This window comes from Pseudonaja textilis, chromosome 5, assembly GCF_049901715.1.
Source record: "Pseudonaja textilis isolate UNSWEBS1 chromosome 5, rPseTex1.2, whole genome shotgun sequence".
NCBI classification, from domain to species: domain Eukaryota; kingdom Metazoa; phylum Chordata; class Lepidosauria; order Squamata; family Elapidae; genus Pseudonaja; species Pseudonaja textilis.
Window position 1 is genome coordinate 66,019,070 of NC_141994.1, and position 15,830 is coordinate 66,034,899.

General features: G+C 43.0%; 1 protein-coding gene across 2 annotated transcripts in view; it reads left to right on the forward strand.

Moving 5' to 3' along the window:
* Positions 1–2,192: 2,192 nt before the first annotated feature.
* The window catches only part of SOX5 (SRY-box transcription factor 5), a 1,005,438-nt gene continuing 991,800 nt past the window's right edge, over positions 2,193–15,830 (forward strand). For both annotated transcript variants that reach the window (XM_087935225.1, XM_087935226.1), the window contains exon 1: positions 2,193–3,171. The gene's annotated coding sequence lies outside the window, so the exon portion shown is untranslated. The remainder of the gene's footprint in view (positions 3,172–15,830) is intronic.

A 15,830-nucleotide genomic window follows, 5' to 3' on the forward strand; every position in this document is an offset into this window, starting at 1 on the left:
GTGTGCATTATTATTGTTGGAACTTATCTGTGTTTTGGCTTCTTCCCAACTGTGGTTGCAGCGTTATCTGGTAGAAATCTGCAATTAATCATCCTTTCCTGCCATAGTAATTCCTTCAGTGTGGCTTCTGTGGTTTTTTTTTTAATTTCAAATTTACCTTACTTTGGGTGCAGACTACATTTACTCCCTCCGTAAACTGTTTTCTTTAAGATTTTGATTTCCAGCCGAGGATAATTGGACATTGGGGCCAAGTTGAAGGCATTAAAGGAACTTTATCCTATTTTTGTGCCTTGGTTATTTTTGTGTCACGCCCTGGGTCACCACAGCATGTTGGATATGTTTGCCACCTTTAGTTATTTGTAAAAAATTATACAGGCAGTCCTCGACTTACAACAGTTCCTTTAGTGACCATTCAATGTTACAGCAGCACTGAAAAAAGTGACTTATGGTCATTTCCGCGCTTACAACTTTCGCAGCATCCTCACAGTCTTGTGATCAAAACTCACAGACACTTGGAAACTGATTCATATTTATGACCGTCGGAGTATCTCAAGGTCACTTTCGACTTTCTGACAAGCAAAGTCAATGGGGGAATCTGGATTCATTCAACAACCCTGTTGCTAATTGAATAAATGCAGTGATTCACTTAACAAGGTGTCAGGAAAATGGGGGCAAATGGGGGCAAAACTCGCTTAACAAATGTTAGCAGCAGAAATTTTGGGCTCAATTGTGGTCATAAGTCAAGGACGACCTGCAGACCAATGGAAATAAAATAAATACATTTACTTTGACTAAGCAGAAGAAAACTTAAGATCATGGCATCCGGTCCTCTCAATTCCTGGCAAATAAATGGGGATGAAACGGAGGTAGTGACAGATTTTATTTTCCCGGGCTCCAAGATCACCGCAGATGGGGACTGCAGCCAAGAAATGAAAAGAGGCTTGCTCCTGGGGAGGAAAGCTATGGCAAATCTAGACAGCACACTAAAAAGCAGTGACACCCCCCCTGCCAACAAAAGCGGTTAAGTCAAGGTTATGGTTTTCCCAGTTGCAATGTATGGCTGTGAAAGTTGGACCGTAAGGAAGGCTGAGAGCCAAAGAATGGAGGCCTTTGAACTCTGGTGCTGGAGAATACTCCTAAGAGTCCCTTGGACTGCAAGGCGATCAAAACAGTCAGTCCTAGAGGAGATCAACCCTGATTGGTCTTTAGAAGGCCAGATCCTGAAGATGAAACTCAAAGACTTTGGCCACCTCATGAGAAGGAAGGAAGGGCTCTCTGGAGAAGAGCTTAATGCTGGGAAAGATTGAAGGCAAAAGAAGGGGACGATGGAGTCACTGAAGCAGTGAGCTTAAATGGACTCTGGCAGATGGTAGAGGACAGGAAGGCCTGGAGGAATGTTGTCCACGGGGTCACGATTGAGTAGGACAACTTTTCAACTAACAACAACAACAAAGCAGAGAGTATTGTAGTTTGGGCTGCATTCTTCTTGTCTCCACTTGAAAGAAGTCACTTTGAACTAAAGGCATTAGTGGTAAAAGTTCAGCCTACGAAACCACAGAAGAATCGTAATTATGGCGCACTTATCTGTTAATAATTATTTAACAATACTTATAAAAATAAGTATTACTATTAATAATACCCTTCGTAGGGTTCGGAAGAGCAAAACAGTGCTCTTCTTAATTCTTATTTGGTCCACGCTCGCGATCGTTTTCTGCCGTGGTTCCCCCCCCTCAAGCCTGCCTGACAGCGCCGGATCAGATAGAAAAGGGGGGGTGCAGGAGGGAAGGGGGAGAACGATCGAAAGGATCCGGGGATCAGCAGGGGCAGGGAAAGAAACGATCGAAAGGGATCCGGGGATCCAGCGGGGGAAGAAACGATCGAAAGGGATCCGGGGATCCAGCGGGGGGCAGGGGAAGAAACGATCGAAAGGGATCCGGGGATCCAGCGGGGGCAGGAGGAAGGGAAGATAAACGATCGAAAGGGATCCGGGGATCCAGCGGCGGCTCCGTGCGGGCTTAGACGCGGCCCTTTCCAGCTCGCGTGGTGGGAGAAACGGCCGGGCGCTCTTGTTTACAATCCCGATCGCCGCACGTTGGAAAGCGGAAGGCGGGGAAGAAGGGGACGGAGCGAGGCCCGGCGCCGCCTCCGGACTCAGCTGCGGACAGGGGATCATCGCCCGGGGGTGGACAGTTGCTGCAAAGGGGGGAGAGGAACGGCGGTGCCTTAAGGAAGAGCAGCCGAGGGTGGCCAAGGAAAGCGATTCGATGCCCGCCCACCGCTTCCCAGTCCCGGATCTTTGGGAGCTCGTTCAAGCCCACCCACCCCGCATTAAGCGCCGTCTATATTAATGTGCGCTCATATACACGCTATATATATATGCGTGCGGAGAAAGAGACCAGCGCTAGCTAACCCCAATCTGGCCGATCCGCCGATCCTTTCCTCTGGGCTCCCTCCAGCAATTGTCACCCTCCGCTTTTCCTGCTGGGAGCGATCTCCTGTCCCGTCTCGCCACCTCCGGGGGCGCTTTTGGCCCTTCGCCTGGCGAGCTTGTTTGTCTCGCCAGTCGCACCGGCTAAGAGATTTCACCACGGCCTTGAGAGAGAGAGAGAGAGAGAGGGAGGGAGGGAGGGAAGGAGGGAGAGAAAGAGAGAGAAAGAGAGAGAGAGAGGGAGGGAGTGACAGAAAGAGAGAGAGAGTGAAAGAGAGAGAGAGGGAGAGAGAGAGAAGGAGGGAGGGAGAAAGGGAAAGAGAGAGGAAGAGAGAGGGAGAGAGAGAGAAAAGGAGGGAGGGAGAGAAAGAGAGAGAGGAGAGAGGGGGAGAGAAAGAGAGAGGGAGAAAAAGAGAGAAGAGCGAGCGAGCGAGACAGGGGAATCCAATCGAGAAAGAGAGAGGGAGGGAGGGAGAGAGAGAAGAGAGAGGCGAGAGAGAGAGAGAGAGAGAGAGAGAGAGAGAGAGAGAAGGGAAGCCAATCGATCGCGCCACGGACAGTGAGCGAGCAAACAAGCCAGCGCCGGCGAGCCAGAGCACGCGTGGGAAAGCAACCAACCAACCCGGAGCTACCGCCCGTCTTGCGCGCCGTTCGCGCCTCCTTTCCCGACCGACCGACCCAGCAAAGCGGATCATAGGGCGACTCGACACCTCCCGGGCTCCGAGGACAGCCAAGCCAGCCGGGTAAAGTGGAGCTTGCGGCCGCGAACCACTTTCGCAGATCGCCAAGGGACGCGGCGGCGGGAGGGGGGGTGGGGGTGCAGGTGCGGGTGCGGGTGGAGTGGAAATCGTGGCGAGCTCGCCCTTTGGCCGGACCGCGCTTCCTCCGCTTGGAAGAGGAGCGCTGCTCCTCAGAGGGAAAGGGGGTGGGGGTGGGGGGGGGAGGCGGCGGGAGATGCTAAGATCCGGGGTGGGGGTGGGGCGAAGCCAGGTGAAGCGCAGAGGCAGCCTCGGTTCGTGGGGAGTGGGGCGGGGGGCGCCTTGCATTGAAAGGACGAACCGGGCAGGGCGCTATCCAAAACTTCGCCGATCCGCTCGTCCCGCCTCGCTTGCAGACTTGCTGCGCGTGTTTGGGGCGAGGGAGCAAAGGCAGGACAAGCCTCTCTCCTCCTCCTTTTCTCCCGGACAATCCGGACGTTCCTTGATGGCAACCGGTGTCTGGCTTCTCCGGATGGTTGGCCTTGTTCCAAAGAAGCGCTTCCCCTACTAGCCAACCCCGTGGTTTGTTTGTTTTTTCTTGACCGCGTGGAGAAGTGGGGCTTTGGGGGTGGGGTAGTGGGTGGGCAGGACCGTCTTAATAGCCTTATGGGGACCCCCGGGCAAAGCAGTGTACTCCCCCCCGCGACGACAATTCAGCCCAAACCTTTACTGTCAGAGTAGAAACAAGTGTACGGTGAGATTGGCTGAGCCTCCCTTCGTGCACCCCACTCTCCCCCCAAACACAATACAGTGCAATACAACTCACACACAACTACTCATCAAAATGTAAATGGTCGGTCAAATTAAACATAGATTTATTTTGTTAGCCCTTCGGGGTTGAAACATTAAAAAACAAGCTGCGGAGCAACAACTAAGTAAGCAACATGATAAATATTTGAACAATACAAAAAACAGAGTAATACTCAGTGAGCCATACCGTTGCTGTATTGATATGGTACAAGGTGCATGGAAGGGTTAACGTACACAGATTAGTATGGGGCCCCTATGCTTGTGGGGCCCATGGGCAAGGGCCCATCCGGCCCATGCGTTTAAGACAGCTCTGGGAGTGTGTGTGTGTGGGTATCTCCAAAGGTGAGAGATTGGAGGGTCTGTTGCACCCCCTTCCTCTCGACTTGTACCCTAAACAGCTATAAAAAACAGATTCCTATAATTGTCTCGATTTTATGTCACTCCCATATATTGAAGGGGTGGGGGTATCGTATGGACGTGTCTCTTTGCAGTATCTCCTCCCCCCCCCCCCATATGAAAAGTGTATTGAGAGTTTGGAGGAAAAATCAAAGTTTTTTTTAATGGTGTTGGTTCCACGGGTGCATTGGGGAGGAGAAATGCAATGTTTGAATCTTTTTTTCAAATCAGGAATAACTATTCTTTCCGAGTTTGCTCATGATGATGATGATGATGACAATCATGATGATGATGATGATGATGATGATGATGATGATAACAGTAACTTAGTAATGATAGTTGATGAATGTATTTTATTTTTTCTTATGTACACTGAGAGCACTTGCACCAAAGACAAATTCCTTGTGTGTCCAATCACACTTGGTCAATAAAAGAATTCTATTCTATTCTATTCTATTTTCTCTTCTCTTCTCTTCTCTTCTCTTCTCTTCTCTTCTCTTCTCTTCTCTTCTCTTCTCTTCGACTCGACTCGACTCGACTCGACTCGACTCGACTCGACTCGACTTCTATTCAACTCTACTCGACTTCTGTTTTGTTCTATTCTACTCTACTCTACTTCTATCCAACTCTACTTCTGTTCTGTTCTATTCTACTCTACTTTACTTAACTTCTATTCTACTCTACTTTATTCTTCTGTTCTGTTCTGTTCTGTTCTGTTCTGTTCTGTTCTGTTCTGTTCTGTTCTAACCTAACCTCACCTCACCTCACCTCACTTCACCTCACCTCACCTCACCTAACCTAACTTAACCTAACCTAACCTAATAGTAATAAAAGTAAGTAGCAATAATGTAATGCCCTCGTTCCTCCTTAAAAACACGCTGGCTCGCCAAAGCAGGATTCTCCCAGGCAGTCGTTTTGCAGCTGTTCTTTCCGTCCCCTCCATAGCCTTCCTATGGAGGAAGGGGGGCGGGGGGCGGGGGTGGTGGAGAAACTGCCTCATAAAACTTAAGAAGTTTCCCCCCCAAATTTCGGGACCAGAAGAGCTCCTGAACGCGGAGCGTTTAAACTTTCCCCGCTGATGCCCGCGGAACGGAGAGAGTGAGAGAGAGAGAAAGAGAGGGGGGCGGGGGCGCGAAAGTTGTCTCGGCCACAAGAACTTTTTCAGAACTTTCTCCTAACTCGGGAATATGGGAGGCTAATGTAACCGCCCGGCTTGTTTGTCAGGAGAAGAACGTCAACAGATGTTCCCTCGGGGATTTCTGCTCAAACTCTGCGCCCCTGCCAAGGGCAGAACCGGCTGCAGTCTGTGGGACTGGAGTGTGGGAATTTGAAGAGGGAACTTTGGCTGTTCATAACTAACGCCAGAATCTCCCAGTAATTTTTTTTTTTTTATTATTCCTTGGCTTGCTTGATATATAAACTTCTCTCAGCCGGAGTAAAGCCCTGATATGAGAAGAGTTGTGGAGAATGGGGCAATTTTTTAAAATAAACTTTATTAATCTTTCATATCTTTAAAAACAAACAAAAAGTGTAAATACCTTGACATGAACAGTTTGTGGCATTCATCTTATAGTACTATTTTGTGCATTATTTACAAATATATACAGTTTATGCAAATGTAAGCATTTGACTATATGTTGCTTATCATTAATTTTTCATCGTCCATCTATTTTAGCTCAGTCCAGTCATACCATTTCCCCCAAATCCTATAATACTCAGACTCCTCCTTTTTTTGTAACATCAAAGTTAATGTATCCATCTTAGCACAAGACATTATTTTTTGGATAATCAGTTCATCTGGTGGTATACATGTATGTTTCCAACACTGGGCACAAGCAATTCTAGCTGCCGTTAAAATATGTAATATTATATATTTTGTATTTCTCCTGTATTTCTTTTTACATATCCCCAATAAGAATAATTCCGGTTCTAATTCTATTTGTTCATTAGTGATCTCTTGCAGCCATTTTTTAATTTTTAGCCAATATTTTTGAGTCTCCGGGCAGGACCACCACATTATGGCAAGTTTAATGAATGATTATTATCATCTTCATCATCGTTGCTATCTGCTATGTTCACTTTAAGCTAATTTCTGGGTGTTACAGCTTTTAGGAAGGGAAGTTTTTTAGGGGAAAAAAAGTTTGTTCCTGAGGAAAAGATTGCAATTTAATGTTTTGTTTGGTTTTGGAAGGTCTTAATGAGTTAAAAACTGGCTCCCGCCCCCAATGAAGCAAAAATGAACCCTAATTCTGAAGCATTTTAAATAGAAATTAAATACAAAGATATAAAACATTCTCTCTCAAAAAATTTTTGGGGCTGGACAATCAATAGTTATGAGCTAGAACTGTTTAATGAAATATTATTTGAATAGTGAGTGTTTGGGACAATGATGGATCAGGATATCTAAATACCATTCTTGTGAATATTCTTAATGGCATATTTACAATTTTGGACATAATTTTAGACCTCTGAATTGACCTAGATTTTCTTAAGAACTTTCAGGGTTTTTTTCTGATTGTTGACACATCTGTGGAACAAAAGTATTATAGTTTTTCCTCCGGTTGACTGAAACCTATTCTGAAACCTGACTAAAGTCTCCAAGAAATATTTTAAATCCCCTTTTCTCTTGTTCTTTTTTATAATTCAGATTCTGTGAAATCATCATCCTTAACTAGCCTGAAATTAAAAAATAAGAAAAAAAAGACTCACAAGTTTCTTACATTTCAGATTTATGAAAGCTCTTGTTATCTTCTACAACTGTGCAGGATTTATTAATATAAAAAATAAAATAAGTGTGAGTAATGATGCAAAATATGTTGCAACTGTTAAATTAGCACTGTAAGGGGAGGAAAACGCCAATCATATTTTGGATAGGATAGTATTCAGCAAAGTTAGAAGGAAGTGGCCTGTTCTTTGTTTAAATAACAACAACAAAAACCAGCGTTAATTGGCCAGTTTTGGATAATTGTAATCTTAAGAAATTGGAACATCAAGCTCCCTTGTGAGTTGTACATTAGCAATTCCTCATTTGTATTGTGGGTCAAAAGGCAGGCTTATTCAGTTTCTGCCACATATCGGCTGAAAATTTGAGACTTTATGGTAGAAATGATGTCTGTATTTTCAAGTTCACTCACTTGGGTTTGATGTGTGGTTTTGAAACGCCCCCAGTATGGTTTAAGAGAGTTGTGTTCTGTCCTATTTTTATTTATCTCTTTGCAGATTTGAATGTTGGCTTATTTGCGTGTTTTTTCAAAGAATTGCAGGCTGTCTAAATCAAAATCACTTGCCTGTCTATGTTGAAAAACAATATTAAAACCCAATCAAACAATCCGAAGAAACAGTAGTTGCAACAATGTTTAATTTTAACATGACACATATCAGTAAATAACACCCAATAAAAACCCATTTTATATACATACAGTGTGTCAGTTGGTTACATATCTTTTGTGTTATCCTTTTGTAGTCATTTGCTCACAACTCGTATCAGCCTTCATATTGTCAAACTAACATATGCTTATAAATATTTATCAGTTATTAATCATCCGTGACTAAACTATTTATTCCATCATTTTATATGAAATGTTCCAAGTTTTATCTTAAAATTTGTGTTATACTTTCAACCAGTGGTTATATATATCTATATTATGTTTTATATCAGTCTATTAAATTTCTATCACAAAATTATCTAGTCTATTACATTACCATGCCTTTTTATCCAACCATTGATAAAACAAATCTCATATCATATAAAATTGCTTGTCTTCTTATTCTCTAATTTCAAATGTCAGTTTACTCATTTCAGCACAGTCCATAATTTTTTTGATAACTTCCTCCAACATAGGTATTTTGTCATTTTTCCAGTTCTTCACAAATACAATTCTAGCCGCTGTTAAAACATTTACAATCAAATATTTCAGTTCTTTATTGTATATGTCCGGTATGACTCCCAATAAAAAGATCTCTGGTTTAAAGTCTATATATTGTTTTATCATTTTTTTCCAACCATGTGTGGATTTTAGCCCAATCTTTCTTCGCGTCCGAACATGTCCACCACCTATGGTAATATGAACCAGGTATCTGATGACATTTCCAGCATTTATCCAATTTATTCTTAAACATTCTTGCAAGTCTCGTCGGGGGTAAGTGCCACCTGTAAAACATCTTATACAAACTTTCTTTATATGCAGTTGATACTGTCATTTTATAATTCCGAGACCACAATTTTTGCCATTTTTCTAAATCAATCCTATATCCAAATTTTTTCCCCAAGCAATCATCGTTTCTTTGACTTGTTCCTCCTCCAATTTAAATTCTAATAGATGTCTATAAGATTTTATCATTTGTTTTAATGCATTCATAGATCTTGCTTGCTGTTCATTTGGATTATTGCTACAATTGGTTGCACGATCCCGTAATTTTAAGTTGGTGGGGCTACATTTTAAAATGTTTACATCTGTTTAAGGCTCAGACGGGGTTCAGCACCTCAGATAGCTTTCTTTAATCTTCTGCCTTAATTTTATCAGATTGCAGCTCCGCATAATCTCTCCTAATTTGCTGTGGGCTGGGGCTGGATGATGGGAACCAAACATCTTGATTGCTGATCTGTGGCAATGTACTGTAGCTCTATCTGTATGTTTTGTGATGATGCTATTAATTGCAAGCAAATTTTGGTTAAAGGATTGTTTCTTTACTGTAAACCACCACATCAAGTTCAGCTGCTTGAGATTCTGTTGGCCCATTTAGCAGAAATACATTTTTAAAATGGATTTGGGACTACAATAATCGCTGCCGAATTGTTCGCTTTTGATTTTTGCGAATACTTATTTATTTAAGTGGAGCTGATTGTGAGTTTATGCCATGATTTGTTCATATTTATAAAAAAAACCACTTAGTGTCAAACTTGATCATTCTTGACCATTCCACTTGTTTTATTCTGAAAGCATCACAGTTGCAGTTAGTTGGTTTATTTTTATAACGGGCATAAACATTGGATCTATACAGGCTACATTACTTTATTGTTCTCAGAATAGCGGTGCTTTACAAAGATTGGACTATAAATTGACTGGTCAATTGTTCAAAAAACAAATTACGCCAGGGAGAAAGAATCAAAGCTTCTATAATAAAAGGAAGTCTTCTTATAGCTTAAATGCACACAGACTAAATGCATGACTTTGGCTATCTATATCTATACTAGCAGGGCACCCGTCCTTCACTACGAAACTATGTGATCGGGCAAGACGCTCTGGAGTGTAAGATGCACCTTAGTTTTTTGGGAGGGAAATAAGGGGGAAATATTCTGCCTCTGCCTACCGGCATCCATCAGTATTCATCTGACTAGCATCCTATCAGTGTGTGAGAGAGTTGAGGGCTGTTTGGAAACTGAAACAGTATTTGCTGTGTGAGCAAGGAGACAGCAAGGAGCCTGGGCGTGGCTTAGCTCAACTGTTCTGTACTAAAGTGCTTGCTGTTGTGAAACTAAAACTGAAACTGAAACTCCTCTTCTTGTGTTTTGCTTGTATTTGGCAACTGGCACTTGGAACAGATTTCTTTTCAGGTGGGGAGGGGAAATAGAACTCCTTAGCATCAGAGCATGTTAATAATAATAATAATAATAATATAGGAAATACCAATGCTCTGATGGTCATTTCGAAAAATCCTTTCATAGCAAGCAGTTGGAAGCCAAGAGGAACATACGTGCCAAATTTCAAGTTTGTAGGCTTTACGGTTCTGAAGATTTTATGATGATACATGAGTGCTTTTTCGCTTTTATATATCTATATTAAAATAAAAATAAATATGGCTGTTCAAAAAATAAACAATGGAATTCAAAATATCTGAAACACAAAGCGCTCAATTTGAGACATTCCTGTGTAAAGCTTGAAAAAGAAGTTCAGCAAGAGACAAAGAGCCAATTTGATTCCATTTTGAAAACGATATATTTTCATTTTGAACCTTAAAGATACCCATATAGCTCCCGGAGCTTTTTAGTGGTGGCCCCACTATTTAGAATACCTTTGCCTATTGGCGTATTTTCACCATATGTATCTAAGAAGAACGATTTAAAAAGGGAACACGGCTGGCTTATTCGTCTGTCGTTCTGTGCTTGGTTTTCAAGTGAACACTCTTTGCTCGCTGTGTGAACTGGTCACGTTTTTATTGATCGCCTCCTTGGATTCTTTTATGGGGAAAAAAAAATCTATCTATAAATATGTTTGCAAAGCAGCCACATGGAGACGGAAAGGGAGGAATTAAAGCAGAAGGATAGCCTTTTTCAAGGCCTTGTGGAGTCAGGCTAGAAAGGGAGAAGGATTGGGCCTCTCCGCTCCCATCAATTGCAGAGAACACAAAATCTTTCCCGGGTACAAGGTCAACTCAGTTAGATCATTTTTATTTTAAAAGGACATGGGGTTGGGTGAGGGCTTTGGTTTCTGCGTGCCTACAGCCCGTTACAAAAAACGAACCCAGTGCAGATTTCTTCCCATTGCAAAGGAGAAGACACCCGTTTATTTAAATATTAGCTGGATACCCGTGCTTCGCTATGAAACTCTGTGATCGGACTTAGTTTTGGAGGAGGAAAATAAGGGGGAAAAAAATTCTGCCTCTGCCTACCAGCATCCATTGGTATTCACCTGGCTAGCGTCCTGTCAGTGTGTGTGAGAGTTGAGGGCTGTGTGGAAACTGAAACAGTATTTGCTGTGTGAGCAAGAAGGAGACAGCAAGGAGCCTGGGTGTGGCTTAGCTCAACTGTTCTGTACTAAAGCTGCTTGGTGCTGTGAAACTAAAAATGAAACTCCTCTCCTCTGCTTGTGTTTTGCATTTGGAACAGATTTCTTTTCAGGTAGGGAGGAGGAGTAGAACTCTTTAGCATCAGAGCATGTTAATAACAATAATATAGGAAATACTAATGCTCTGATGGTCATTTTGAAAAATCCTTTCTTAGCGAGCACCTAGAAGCCAAGAGGAACATACGTGCCAAATTTCAAGTTTGTAGGCTTTATGGTTCTGGAGATTTTGTGATGATGCGTGAGGGGTATTTCGCTTTTATATACAGTATATAGATCTACCCCAAAATACTTCTCAAAGGCTAAAAGGCATGAACAAATCAAGGCTTAATTTTATTTCTGCTTTTGTGGTCTCCAGAAGTTTAGTGCTGGTTGGAATATATTCCTACTCATTAGTAGAATTCTGCCCTCTTTTGTGGGTCCTCGACTTATGACCACACATGATTACTGGGGAGCCCAACATTTCCATTGCTAAAAGCAAGACAGTTGAGTGAGTTTTGCCCCATTCAGACAGTGAGGAGGTTGGGGAGGAACATGGGCCAGTCCTGGAGTCTGGGGAAGGCTCTGACGAGGGCTCTGCATCGGAGGCAGAGATGGGGCCAGGGCTGTCTGACAGTTATCAGCCACCTTCAGAGTCGGACATCAGTGGGGCAGAAGAACAGATGGAGCCTGTTCCCAGTGTGCACATGTGCAGAGCTGCCAGAAGGGAACAGTTAAGGAAAATAGGTCGACTCGGGGATAAAACCACAGGTGGATGGTGAATGGCCCCTCCCATAGGGAATAAAAGAGGAGCGAAAGGGGAGTGGGGTTTTGCAGAAGACAATTAGTTTATTTGGGTGAAGATCTGTTCCTGCATTCTTGCCAAATATTGTCTGCTACAGTGTGGCATCTGAAAGATATCGGCCTGGCAACTCTCCAAGTCTGATAAAGGTCTGTAATTGTGAAATATCTTGAAAGACTGTTGGCCGGGAGTTTGCTGGAGAGGAATTCACTGTAAACTAAACAAAAGGAGTTTATTGGAACGAGGAGTCAGCTTTGTGCTATTGAGGAAGCCTAGGTCAGAACAGAAACTCAGAATATCTGTTCTATCCAAAACGTTTTGTCTATCTTCTCCAGGTATGTTAGACCTTCAGCTCAGTTCAGAGATTTAAACAAGGATGTTGTTGAGATGATGAGTTTGAGGATGTCACAGAGTGAATGATACTCAATGTCTCCTTCATAGTCACCATCAGGAGTTGATTATTGGGACAATTTACTATATAAGTAGGTACATATGGATGTGGTAGTACCATGAATATTGGTACCACACATCCTATTCCTATTTACGTGTCTGGTGTTTGTTATTTTATTCTTGCTCACTTTTTCAAAATCACCAATTCCTTGGAGAATGCAGAAATAGGGATACCCTGTTCTCCCCCTTGGGTGTGTGTTGCCACATTTTGTTCAAATTTACAAGCCGATCTTATCAGCCAAGCTGAAGTTACTTCCTCCTAGTTCATTTTGCAATCCCTAGAGAAGATTTTCCAGCCTAATCTTCCCTCCTCAGATCAGTAGCGTGCCCTCATGGGTACCTGCATTCTGTGTATAAAACTGGTAATTCTGCAGCTTTAAAGCACCACGTAGAGAGCAGGGATGGGACTCAACCAGTGTAACAATTGGTTTGCTGAGCATGTGCTTTGTGCACGTATGCCAAATGTGCGCCTTGCGCATGCGCATTTGCAACTCACCTTCTGCTGCAAGCCCTGTGTGTAAAACAGCTGAAGTGCGGCAATCTGCTGTGCCGTGCAAAGCAGCTGAGCTGGAAAACCTGGAAATAAAGCACAGACTAGACTAGGCCCAACAGCTGATTGTTGGAGCGAACCAGTTCGCTCCAACGATCAGCTGTTGGGCCCAGTCTAGTCTGTATGTAAAACAGCTGAAGTGTGGCAATCTGCTGTGCCGTGCAAAGCAGCTGAGCTGGAAAACCCGGAAATAAAGCACAGACTAGACTGGGCCCAACAGCTGATCGTTGGAGCGAACTGGTTCGCTCCCTGCAGATCTTCGGAACTACCAGTTCACCCAAATAGAATCCCCTGGTAAAGAACAATGCCGACCCATGTTGTGGTTACCTAAGATAACTGTCATAAAAGTAGTGAGGAGAGGAGAAGAGACGGGGAAGGAGAGTAGTGCCTCGTAAGGTAGGACATTATGTGCAACTGTGGGGTTCTTGATGGTCTTTGAGCATGGAGGTTTTCTTGCAGATGTTTCATTACCAATGATGCTAGCACTGATTTATGAGCCAGTTCACAGGGTTGTTGTTGTGGGGAAAATAGGAGGAAGAAGGAGCATTAGGTATGCTTGCTGCCTTGAGTTATTTATAAAGGCAATAGAATCAAATCAAATAGCAGAGTTGGAAGAGACCTTGGAGGTCCTTTAGTCCAAGCAGGAAACACTACACCACTTCAGACAAATGGGTATCCAATCTATTCTTAAAAACTTCCAGTGTTGGAGCATTCACAACTCTGGAGGCAAGTTGTTTCACTGATTAATTGCTCAAACTATCAGGAAATTTCTCCTTCGTTCCAAGTTGCTTCTCTCCTTGATTAGTTTCCATCCATTGCTTCTTGTCCTGCCCTCAGGTACTTTGGAGAATAGCTTGACTCCCTCTTCTTTGGGGCAGCCCCTGAGATACTGGAACACTGCTATCATGTCACCCCTAGTCCTTCTTTTCATCAGATTACACATACCCAGTTCCTCCAACCATTCTTTACATGTTTAGCCTCCAGTCCCCTAATCATTTTTGTTGCTCTTCTCTGCATTTTTTCTGGAGTCTCAACATCTTTTTTACATCATGGTGACTAAAACTGATGATGTTACCTACTTTGGTAATGGAACGTCTGCAAGGAAACAACCAAGCTCGGAGAACACCACGGTTCAACTCTGAGATTCAAATATTCTCTTCTGTCGGCATTGTGTACAACATGAGTGAAGTAATCAACTCCTCGATGGAGATATCATCCTTGTATAGATCCACCTCAAAATCATCTAAGATATATACTTCAGTGGCTGTTACTTACAAAAGGCATATAGATTTCAAAATAATCTTAGGGAACAAATGGATATCGGTGAAAGTGAGGAATATTGGTGAAGGCACATTCTAGGAACAACACACTGTAATTTCAGGACATCAGATCAGCCAAATAAAAAAATTTAGAACAAGCAAATGGGATCAGTAGCATACCAGATGCTGCTGAACTGCCCTCTTCAATCACAGCTAAGAAGGCCAATAATGTGGAATGTGGACAGTTATAATTCATCAACATCTGGAGGGCCACAGGTTGGCCGTCCCTGAATTGAGAGTAATGACAGGTTGACTCTGGCACTTCAACAGCTTTCCCAATATTGGAGAACATTGGCCAAATCTACCACACAAGCTTCCCATCTTACTAATATTGTTTAACAGAATAATAGATTAACAGATTTGGAAGGGACCTTGGAGGTCTTCTAGTCCAGCTCCTTACTCAAGCAGGAAATCTTATACCATTGCAGACAAATGGTTGTCCAGTCTCTTCTTAAGAATCTCCAGTGATGGAACACCCAGAGGTTCTGGAGTCAAGTTGTTCCACTGATTAATTGTTCTATCAGTAAATTCCTCCTTAATTCTAGGTTGCTTCTCTCCTTGATTAGTTTCCACCCATTGTTTCTTGTCCTGCCCTCAGGTGCTTTGGAGAATAGATTGATCCTTTCTTCTTTGGGGCAGCCCCTGAGATATTGGAAGACTGCTCTCATGTCATCCCTATAAAGTTGGGATCCCAGCCCAGAGTGGCTCCATGAGGGAGATGGGTGCTCTTTAAATACGATAGATGATTGATAAACAGATTGGATAGATAGATAGATAGATAGATAGATAGATAGATAGATAGATAGATAGATAGATAGATAGATGAAAGATACATAAATGATAGATAAATAGATACATGATGATAGATGATATAGACGGACAGAAGAAGATAGATACTGTAGATAGATGATAGATAGGCAGGCAGACAGACAGACAGAGATGCTCCTTGGCACAATTACGTTCACAAACATTATCAAGCTTTCTGGTTTTCTTTCTTTACTTTTAATAAACTCAAACAAACTAGGCTGCTGAAAAGCACCCTTGTCAGATTGTTTCACTGAATGCTGGGGCTTCTCTCAAAGTTCCCTTCTGTAAAATGGGTTTGGGACCGTGGTGAGATTCCAACTTTTTTTTTTAACTACCGGGTCTGTGGGCGTGGCTTGTTGAGCATGGCGGGGGAAGGATACGGTGAAATCTCCCGTCAGAGGTGGCATTTGCCGGTTCTCCGAACTACTCAAAATTTCCACTTCCGGTTCTCCAGAACTGGTCAGAACCTGCTGAATACCACCTCTGGTTGGGGAGCAACCTGCTTTATATTAAAGAGGGAAATTCATATTCTTTAACTTGGTTTCTTAGGCAACAATCTCTACTTCCAGCCTCCTCTTTATGGAGAAAGATATCTGACCCTGTCCCTCTTAACCGTCAACAGACAAAGTTCTTCTGTAGCAATTTTGTGGGGTAGACTGTATTTTGACTTTATTCTGAAATTAGCAGGCTTTCTGGCTAGTCAGAAAGAGATATGTAACTGGCACAGGAAGTGTTGGTCAATTCTCTCCCCATATTACTAAAATGTGTACGTGTGCAGCTAGATCATGTTCCTTCTCCATGCCACGGTT